This window comes from Dryobates pubescens, chromosome 8 (assembly GCF_014839835.1).
Source record: "Dryobates pubescens isolate bDryPub1 chromosome 8, bDryPub1.pri, whole genome shotgun sequence".
Lineage (NCBI taxonomy): Eukaryota > Metazoa > Chordata > Aves > Piciformes > Picidae > Dryobates > Dryobates pubescens.
The window spans coordinates 35,519,874-35,529,760 of NC_071619.1; positions in this window are offsets into that span (position 1 = coordinate 35,519,874).

Genomic DNA, 9,887 nt, shown 5'->3' on the forward strand with positions numbered 1-9,887 from the left:
TTTCCCAAGCTATAAATTTCTCTCCCTTATGGCCTTTCTCTTGCCTTTAGGGAAGGGAGAGGGGTTAATTGAGAGTATTTGTCATTTGCCTAGTGGCCAGCCCAGCCCTGACCTTTGACAGAGGGGGATGTGCTGTAGACAACACTTACACCCCTTGAGGTGTGAGACCACCAGCTTTAGCTTTGTTGAGGATGGTGGAAGTGCCCATACAGGACTGGATGGGGACAGTACCAACACCTTTAACCAAGACTGAATACCCTGAGGCAGGTCAGAGGATGCTATTGGAGGAGTGTCATGAGTGTCTGCCTAATTCTTCCAGGTGACACCTTCATAGATGTCATTGGTTGAGAATATGGCTGCCAGAGTATAGACCAAGTGACGCATCAAGGACTCCACAGCCCCCTTGTACCCTTGGGAGCTCCAAAATAATGTGTCACAAACTACATTTATTGTGCTTGTATTACATGTGTACAATTGAACTTCTGCCATCATCTGTCCCATACTGCTCCCCTTCAGGGAAATACATTTGCTGGGCCTGGAGCAGTCAAGGCAGGGGGAAAGCCCTCCCACCCATCCCTAGCAGAGGCTTTTTAGAATCATAGAATCAAAGAATTGTTTTGGTTGGAAAAGACCTTGAAGATCATTGAATCCAACCATCAGCCTAACACCACTGTGGCCATTAAGCCATGTCCTGAAGTGCCATGTCCACATGTTTCGTGAACACCTTCCAGGATGGTGACGCCACCACTTGGAAAGAATCCAACACACCTACACTTGTGTGATGAAAACTGGAGGAAAAATCACATACCACAATGCTAGTCCTATCTAGCCAGGGCTGTGGGAGTCATGGGTTGGGTCTGAATGGCCACTGAGCATGGTTCCTCGCAGCATGGCTAGAGAAGCGGCAAGGAGCTTGTGGCATTTTAGCTTGATTTGGGTATTTTTCACATACAGAGGGTTTTGTAGGCAATTCCCAAAGATTGTGGCTGACATTATCATAGAATCATAGAATTGTTGGAAGGGACCTCAAGGATCATCTAGTTCCAACCCTGCCCTGCCATGGGCAGAGACACCTCACACTAGCTCAGGTTGCTCAGAGCCACATCCAGCTTGGCCTTAAAAGCCTCCAGGGATAGGGCATCCACCACCTCCCTGGGCAACCTGTTGCAGTGTCTCACCACCCTTATGGTGAAGAACTTCTTCCTAACATCCAATCTCAATCTATCCATTTCTATTTTTGTTCCATTCCCTCTAGTCCTATCATTACCTGACACCCTATAAAGTCCCTCCCCAGCTTTCTTGTAGCCCCCTTCAGATACTGGAAGGCCACAATAAGGTCTCCTTGGAGCCTTCTCTTCTCCAGACTGAACAGCCCCAACTCCCACAGTCTTTCCTCACAGGAGAGGAGCTCCAGCCCTCTGATCATCCTCGTGGCCTTTCTCTGGACATGTTTCAGCTCATCCAGATCCCTCCTATAATAGGGGCTCCAGAACTGGATGCAGTGCTCCAGGTGAGGTTTCACCAGAGTGGAACAGAGGAGGCGAATCACCTCCCTCGACCTGCTGGCTATGCTTCTCTGGATGCAGCCCAGGATGTGATTTGCTGTCTGGGCTGCAAGTGCACACTGGTGGCTCATGTTGAGCTTCTCTTCCACCAGCACCCCTGAGTCCTTTTCTTCAGGGCTGCTCTCAAACCAGTCACTGCCCAGCCTATACTGGTGCTTGGGATTACCCCAAACCAGAAGCAGGACCCTGCACTTGGTCTTGTTGAACCTCATGAGGTTGTCATGGGCCCACCTCTCCAGCCTGCCAAGGTCCCTCTGGAGGGCATCCCTTTCCTCCAGCCTGTCTGCTACACCACACAGCTTGGTGTCATCAGCAAACCTGCTGAGGGTGCACTCAATGCCACTGTCCATGTCGCCAACAAAGATGGTAAACAAGGCTGGTCCCGGTACTGATCCATGAGGGACTCCGCTTGTCACTGGCCTCCACTTGGACATGGACCCATTGACAGCCATTGTCTCTAGGAGGCTGGGACCACAAGGAATTACTGCAATATCGTTTATTGATGTAATCTGTTGGATGCAATGGCTAACCATGGATCGATAAAGAGACATCACCTTGCACCTCTAAGACAGAGGGGATTCAGCAGGGAGAATCTAGTGCTTCAGCCACAAAAGCACTGTTGTTCTGAGCCACGTCTTTATCTTCTGGCCTTGAAACCTTCCCTGTGTGTTGGTGGAGCCCCTTGGTGCTGCCCTCCTCTTTAATCCATGTTACCTCCCACCCTAGAGCCCCCTGTTGTGAATACGCCCAGCCCTTTACCATCCTCTGGGCTTGAGATGTCTGCAGCAATCTGTCCTCATCAACCTGCTCAGATTTATGAGACAGATGAACAGCAGGAGCTTGTGAAACTGGATTCTTGGTTTAATTACTTCTACCTCTTTCCTTAATATTACTCTGACTTGAGGAAAAAAAAATAATAACTAATAATCCAGTTGTAACTGTTGCTGCCCTGTTTAAGCTTGTTCTCCCCAGTTAACCCTCCCCACCTGCTTCCCGGGGCGGCTTCTTTCACAGCCCTTTGTCGTGTTCTCCTGAGACTGGAAACAATTTAGGGTAGAGACTTAATGACTTTCTTGTGTTTGCTCTGTGCTAGAGGTCCTGTGGAGCAAGATAGTAATTAATCTGTGCTACTGTGTAATTTGGTTTAGATTGTGCTGCTGACAAAGACAGGGCTGAATTAGCATTGCATAGGCAATCTCGGCTGTGATCTTTGTAATGATTTTATTTATTTGTTCTTAACATGACAGCTTCTTTAATATAGTGCCCAGTGCAATGCCTTTCTCATAAACTCTTTTCCTTCTTCCTACCTCAAAATCTAATATGTGGCATATGTTTGCCCCAGTTAAACATTGGACACTGTTACAACAACATGGTATGTGCCAACAAAGGCTGGTCAAACCCCTGGATCTCCACCTCCATCACAGGCTCTCTGCCCCCATGTGCAGAAAGTTAAGAGAGGCCATCATTCTCAAATACAGTCCATTCCCTCTGGATCCTCTCCAACTTGTTTCTTTGCCCTCACCTCCAACACCAGCTCCTCTAATTCTTCTTTTCAGCCCTATCTATCCCCAAACTCTTTGGCAAGGTTTCAAATAACTTGGATAAAACTCCATGTTCTTTTCTAATGTTCTCCATCTCTTTGCCCATCAGTCCCAATATTTCTCTGTGCTGTTTGTCCAGTGAGTGTTTGTGCACTCTGATTCCCTTGTATCTATCTTTTGTGTTTCATCTTTCAGATTCTAGCCAGTTTCAGCATCTTGTCCAGTTCCCAAACATGTGTCATCTTCACCCAGCCTTTATGTTTTTCCCCAATGCTTCATCTTTCCAAGCTCTCATTCTCCACCTGGCCATCACTGTCTGTGTTGCTATTCCACTGCACTCCTTCATCTTAAAGGATTGTTTGCAAATGGTATTTGCTGCACTTTCACAACACAGTTGCTGTCACTGCAGCCAGTGTGTGAGGTGCAGTGTCCAATAAGTGCCACTCAGGTGGAATAAACCTTCCATCACTCAGCTTGCAAGCCAGGATGCCCCCCTGTCAATGAGTATTGATAAAATACTCTGTATCCACAGAGGTTGTCAAGACCTGACTGGATAAAGCCCTCATCTGACCTTGTGGTTGACCCTGTTTCGAGCAGGATGCTGGGCTGAACACCTCTGGGGGATTCTTCCCAACTTGAATTACTCTATGCTGCCATGAAAATAACCTTGCACACTGGGTATAATGTAAATAGAGCTTTCCTGACTGGCACAGCCTGCAAACTTCTGATGAAATTTAAGCTCATAGCTATAGCATCTTTTCAGCCTGGGTCACTTTAATGTTTTTACAAAACTCACTTGTTTTTGCAGTGGTGACCAAATAGGAACTCAAGCAGTTGCAGGATAATGTATGCACAACAGCTTGCAGAACCAGTAAAAACTCCACAAAGAAATGGAAGGAAGCTACCATACTCATGTCAAGTAAGATTCACTGGGAATTCAGACCCTGCTGATATTGATTCCCTTCTGCTCAGACTTTACCTTTCCTATTCCCCCTTTCAGCAGTCTGGAACAAGGTGGCACATCCCGAATTTGCACAGCACACAGCCATGTGAGCTTAGCCCTCAGGGAATGCTTGTGATGTAAACAGCATCCACAGTGGATTTTACACAGCAAAATAGCATTAGCACAAGGGTAGGTGGTAGCATAACAACTCTTCATGCTTGTCTGGTGGTTATCTGGGGTAGAGAAGATCTCTCTGCTAAGAACAACTGGGACTTCAGGCTCTGCATCCCATAAAGCAATCTGATCGGATAAAGCCAGTAGCCCACCAGATTCTGAAAGTGTTGTTTTGATCTTATTTTCCTCTCACTAAACTGTGGTCATTTTTGAACACTTCTTGCAGCATATCCATGAAAAGATGGATCCTGGTGTGGTTAGTTTTCTACCTCTCTACTCTGCTCTTGTGAGACCTCACCTGGAGTACCATGTCCAGCTCTGGAGCGCTCAACACAAGAAGGACTTGTGTCTCTTGGAGAGGGTCCAGAGGAGGGCTGCAAAAACAATCAGACAGCTGGAGCACTTCTCCTCTGAGGACAGGCTCTGGGGTCTATTCAGGGATCTGTTCAGAGGTCTTTTCAGGCTGGAGAGAAGAAAAGGCTCTGGGGAGACATTACAGCACCCTTCCAGTGCTGTGAAGGAGGGGCTGGAGAGGGGCTTTTTATAAGGCCCTGTGGTGACAGGTTGAGGGGCAATGGATTTAAAGTAGAGCAGGGTAGATTTAAACTGAACTTCAGGACAAAGGTTTTTACTATGAAGGTGGTGAGACACTGGAACAGGTTGCCCAGAGAAGTTGTGGATGCCTCATCCCTGGAGGTGTTTAAGTCCAGGCTGGATGAGGCTTTGAGCAACCTGGTTCTCACAGGAGATGTCCTTGCCCATGTCAGGGGGGGGTGGAACTAAATGATCTTTAAGCTCTTTTCCAACTCAAGCCATTCTATGATGACTTCTGCAGAGATGCCTGAAAAAGGAAGGGCTGTGGAGGGGTTCAAGGGATTGTATATCATACCATACCTTACCTCACAGTGTCTCTCCATGAAGTCCGCGCTGCACCATATGCATAGATCCCAAGGAGCTTAGCTGGGTGGAGCCATTCCAGGAGATACAGGAGGAAAATTGCTGGAGGCCCAGTGTATATGTGAGGAAAAGAATATCATCATTGTTCAAAAGTACTGTTCTGCACTGCAGGGAAACCCCCTCACATTTCATGCAAAGAAGTTGTGGAGCTGCAGGGCTGTTGTTACCTCTCTCCCTCCTTCCCACCTCAGAAAATGAACCTGTCTGGGCTGTGATGGACTATGTGCGGGGGCTCTTGCCATGCCCTCTGATGAATCACAGCTTTCCTATAGCTGGGGCTGTCAAGTTATTTGCCAAGGCAGCCCTAAATCTCAGAGAGGCTGGTTACTGCTAAGTACCTGTCCCACCATGTCTGCAGGCAGGGAGAGGCATATGAGTTCGCCTCGGGTAGCGTGACTCTTCCTTCTGCACGGGAGGGTTCACCAGTGCTGAAAGGGAGCAAAGCCCCATTGGATGCAGGACTGCTTATAGGAAGAGTTGCTCATTTGAACTGGAAGAGGGGTTCTATGAGCCACACCCAAATACCAAAGCTATTCGCTCATCAGATCAGTGTATTTCCTTCTCACAGAATGGTAGAGGTTGGAAGCGACCTCTGGAGATCAGAGAGCCCAACCCCCCTGCCAAGGCAGGTTCACCTAGAGAAGGTGACAAAGGAACACATCCAGATGGGTTTTGAATGTCTCCAGAGAGATATTTTGAATGTCTCCCCTTCCTCCTCTCCCTCTTACACTGAGGATCCACAGCAAATAGAATCATAGAATCACAGATTAACCAGGTTGGAGAAGAACTTTGAGATCATCAAGTCCAGCCTATCATCCAGCACTACCTAATCAACTAAACCATGGCACTAAGTGCCTCATCCAGTCTTTTTTAAAGTGTTTCCAGGGATGGTGACTCCACCACCTCCCTGGGCAGCACATTCCAACAGCTAATCACTCTTTCTGTGAAGAATTCTTTCCTAACATCCAGCCTAAGCCTCCCCTGGCACAGATTGAGACTGTGTCCTCGTGTTCTGTCACTGGTTGCTGGGAGAAGAGACCAACCCCCACATGACTACAACCACCCTTCAGGTAGTTGTAGAGAGCAATAAGATCTCCCCTGAGTCTCCTCTTCTCCAGGCTAAACAACCCCAGCTCCCTCAGCCTCTCCTCACCAGCCTTGTTGCCCTCCTTAGCGAAAGTCCCCGCTACAGCACCAGCTCTTTCTGTGGTGCCTTTGCCTCTCTTTTTCCCACATACCTTCTCCATTCTAAACATCTTTTGGGGCCTTGGCATTATCAGTAACATTACTGATGCTTTCTACCCTACACCTGGGATTCCTGCTCAAACCTGGGTGTCTGGCACCAATGGATCTGGGATGTTTTGTACTGGTTTTTGGGCCTTTTGGTTCCTCTTACTGCTGCTCAAAGCAAGAAGCTTGTCTCACAGCTAGCAGGAATTTTTAATCCTCCTTTTTCCTGTTTGAGGTAACAGGCTCTGTGCACACACACATGCATGTGGGGAAGTTGAAAGGAGTATTTGTGGCTCTCTTCTGTCACTGACAGGTCTCTGACCCAAACACACATCAAACACTTAAACAGGAGGGTTGCCTCTGGCAAATTCTGACTTTCTAGCCCTAAGCCAGAGTGACCCATGAGTAGAGCAAGAATGCTTATCTTCTATTTGAAGGAAGACAACAGAAGATCCCATCCCCACTGTTTTGTTTTGTTTTTCCAGAAATGAGTTATACCAGTAGTGGGAGGAGTAAAGTCTACCCTCCCATGGGTTTGAGACCTCTGCCTTTCTCCCACCACTGTAGCACTGGATGCTCCTCTAGCTCCCTTGGCTGAATGTGAAGGTTGTCCCACGCAAGCACAACAGTGTGATGTTATCTGGAAAGAGTGGTATTAGTGTGGTGGTATCTGGGGAGAGTAGGCAGCAGCACACTGGGGTGAGTAGGCAGCAGCACACTGGGGTGAGTAGGCAGCAGCACACTGGGGTGAGGTGGGCAGCAGCACACCGCTGTGAGTAGGCAGCAGCACATGCTGTGCTGCTGGTTTGTGTGGGGCTTGGGGTAACGCCATTCACTCTGGGTGTGCTGTTTCCCAGTCAGGCTTGGGTCACTGGGCTCAAAATCTTTGCTAAGGGCCAGAGAGATGGTAAGATTGCAGGAGCCATCTTTCCTTGAAAGAGCAATATCTGAAAACATCTGAACCATTTTTTACTTAAATGTACTGGGAACACTGAGCTGAGGCAAGACCGACAAAATTACAGCCTGAACGGTGAGCCAAGAAATTAAGCTGTGTTCTGATACTCTTCATTATAGCTTTCAGAGGTACTTCAGCTGCTAGCTATATAGAGACACGTCATGGAATGATCTCAAGTGAAAATTGCTGGAGTGGATGCAGCATTTATGCATGTCCCTGGCTGTGAATGGAGATTTCTCTCTGCTTTCCATCTGCCTCAAAGTCAAATTGTCTCGCAGACCTCCCCTTCTTCTCCTGCACCTCCTCAGATACCTTCTCTGAGTCCTACTCCCCTACCTGCCCCAGGGAACTCTGCTTTACCTGTGGTTTCTTGAGAAATTTTCAATGTAATTCTGGCTGTCTGGTGGGATGGAAAATGGTAAGACCTGCAGCTGCCTCCCTGGTTTTCTATTCTGTATCCCTGAAATGGATTAGAAGACAAGGAGTGGTTTAAGGTGTCATTCAGAACTGTGTATTTCTAGCTTACTGCTATTTGCATGCTGCTCAGGTTTTAAAACCTTCCTAAGTGCTAAGTGTTTTTTCCTGAAGGAGCAAATAGCAGCTTGATCAGCGTGATCTGCAGGGCACTTGCAGTCACACAAGCATTATGGAGCTTCAGGCTAATTTATTTATTTCAGTTAAATCAAACATCTGAGAGCCTGAAATCAGTAGTTTCAGCCTGCACTTGTGTTCAACTTCAGGAGTGTTTTCTCCCAGGACTCAGTGATGGAGTGAGTGCCATGGGCCCAGGGCTGTGAGCGTGGTGGGAGCAGGGCTACTACAGTTCTGTGAAGCCACAAAGTGGTTTGTTGTCACTGCTGTCTGGTGACAAGGGCCTTGAGCAACCTGATCTAGTGGAAGGTGCCTCTGCCCATGGCAGGGGGGGTTGAAACTAGGTGATCTTTAAGGTCCCTTCCAACCCAAACCATTCTATGATTCTATGACAAGGACCAAAGTGGGTTTGGGGGATGAATAGCTCATCATCATGGAAAGTACCTGAGGTCAAAAGCCCATAGCATTGGGCTTGCTAGATGTGATGAGCAGTAGATATTTTGTTTAACATCTGAAAGTCTGTAATACTTTCACTGTACTCCTGCAGCAATGCTTTCTGCTCACTTGCCCAGCACTACCTGCTATATGGTCGTCTTCTTCGCTAGGCTACACTACCCATAGCACCTTTCCATGCCAGCCACCTGATTCATGTTGGAGATTTTCAGAAGTGTTAAACACAACTAGAAAACTGAGGAAAAAATAAATTGATGTTCTGCTTTTGTTGAAACCCAACCTCTTAAAATGGAAATCTGTGGTTTAGGGCTCAGACTAATGGTCTGTCAGGGAATTGCTGCAGGGCTATGGAGAAGCCTTCTGTTCATGGAAGGGTTTGTCTGATGTGCCCCAGAACTGAGGATGCACATACAGATAGCATAAACAGGTTTGAGGGCTGAGTGCTCCAACCAACATATCTACTCTGAGGGCACATGGGCTCTGCTGAACTCCTGTGCTACCTCTGTGTAACAGGGCTCATTCATCTGGTTACTACAGCATCTGGTAGGATGCCTGGTGAGATAAAGGGCACCCAGAGCTGGGCACTGGGCATACCTGCTGAAGGAGAGTTTTACATTAATCTGATGATACCAAACTGGGAGGCTTGGCTGATACACCTGAGGGCTTTGGGACCATTTGGTGAGACCTGGACAGACGGAGAGCTGGGCAGAGGGGACCCCAATGAGGTTCAACAAGGATAAGTGCAGAGTCCTGCATCTGGGAAGGATAATAAACTGCACCAGTACAGGTTAGGAGGTGATCTGTGGAGAGCAGCCCTGTGGAGAAGGACCTTGGAGTACTGGTGGATAAAAGTTATCCATGGGACAGCAATGTGCCCTTGTGGCCAAGGCCAGCAGTATCCTGGGGTGTATTAAGAAGAGTATCCAGCAGATCGAGGGAGGTTCTCCTCCCCCTCTACTCTGCCCTAGAGAGACCTCACCTGGAATACTGTGTCCAGTTCTAGGCTTCCCAGTTCAAGAGGGACAGGGATCTGCTGGAGAGAGTCCAATGGAGGGCTACAAGGACTTACGAGGAGAGGCTGAAAGACCTGGGGCTGTTTAGTCTGCAGAGGAGAAGACTGAGAAGGGCAAAACAAAAGCAATAAGAAAGAGAGATTTATGGTGAGGAAAAGAAAACTGAACCAGCTTTAAATAAGATAAATACAATATAAAGTGAAATAGGTACAATGCATCCACCTGAATGCATTCCTGTGCAGACTACTCTGAGTGATCCTGCTTTGGCAGTGGGGTTGGACTTGATCTCTAGAGGTCCCTTCCAACCTCTATTGTACTGTGATACTGTGATATACAAATCCAATATCAAACCAAATCCCTTTGATGGCAAGCAGGTCATCATCACCGATGCTGTGGTCGGGCACTGAGGCCAGCCACTAGTGGTGTCCCCCAGGGATCAGCTCTAGATGATCTTCAGAGATCCCT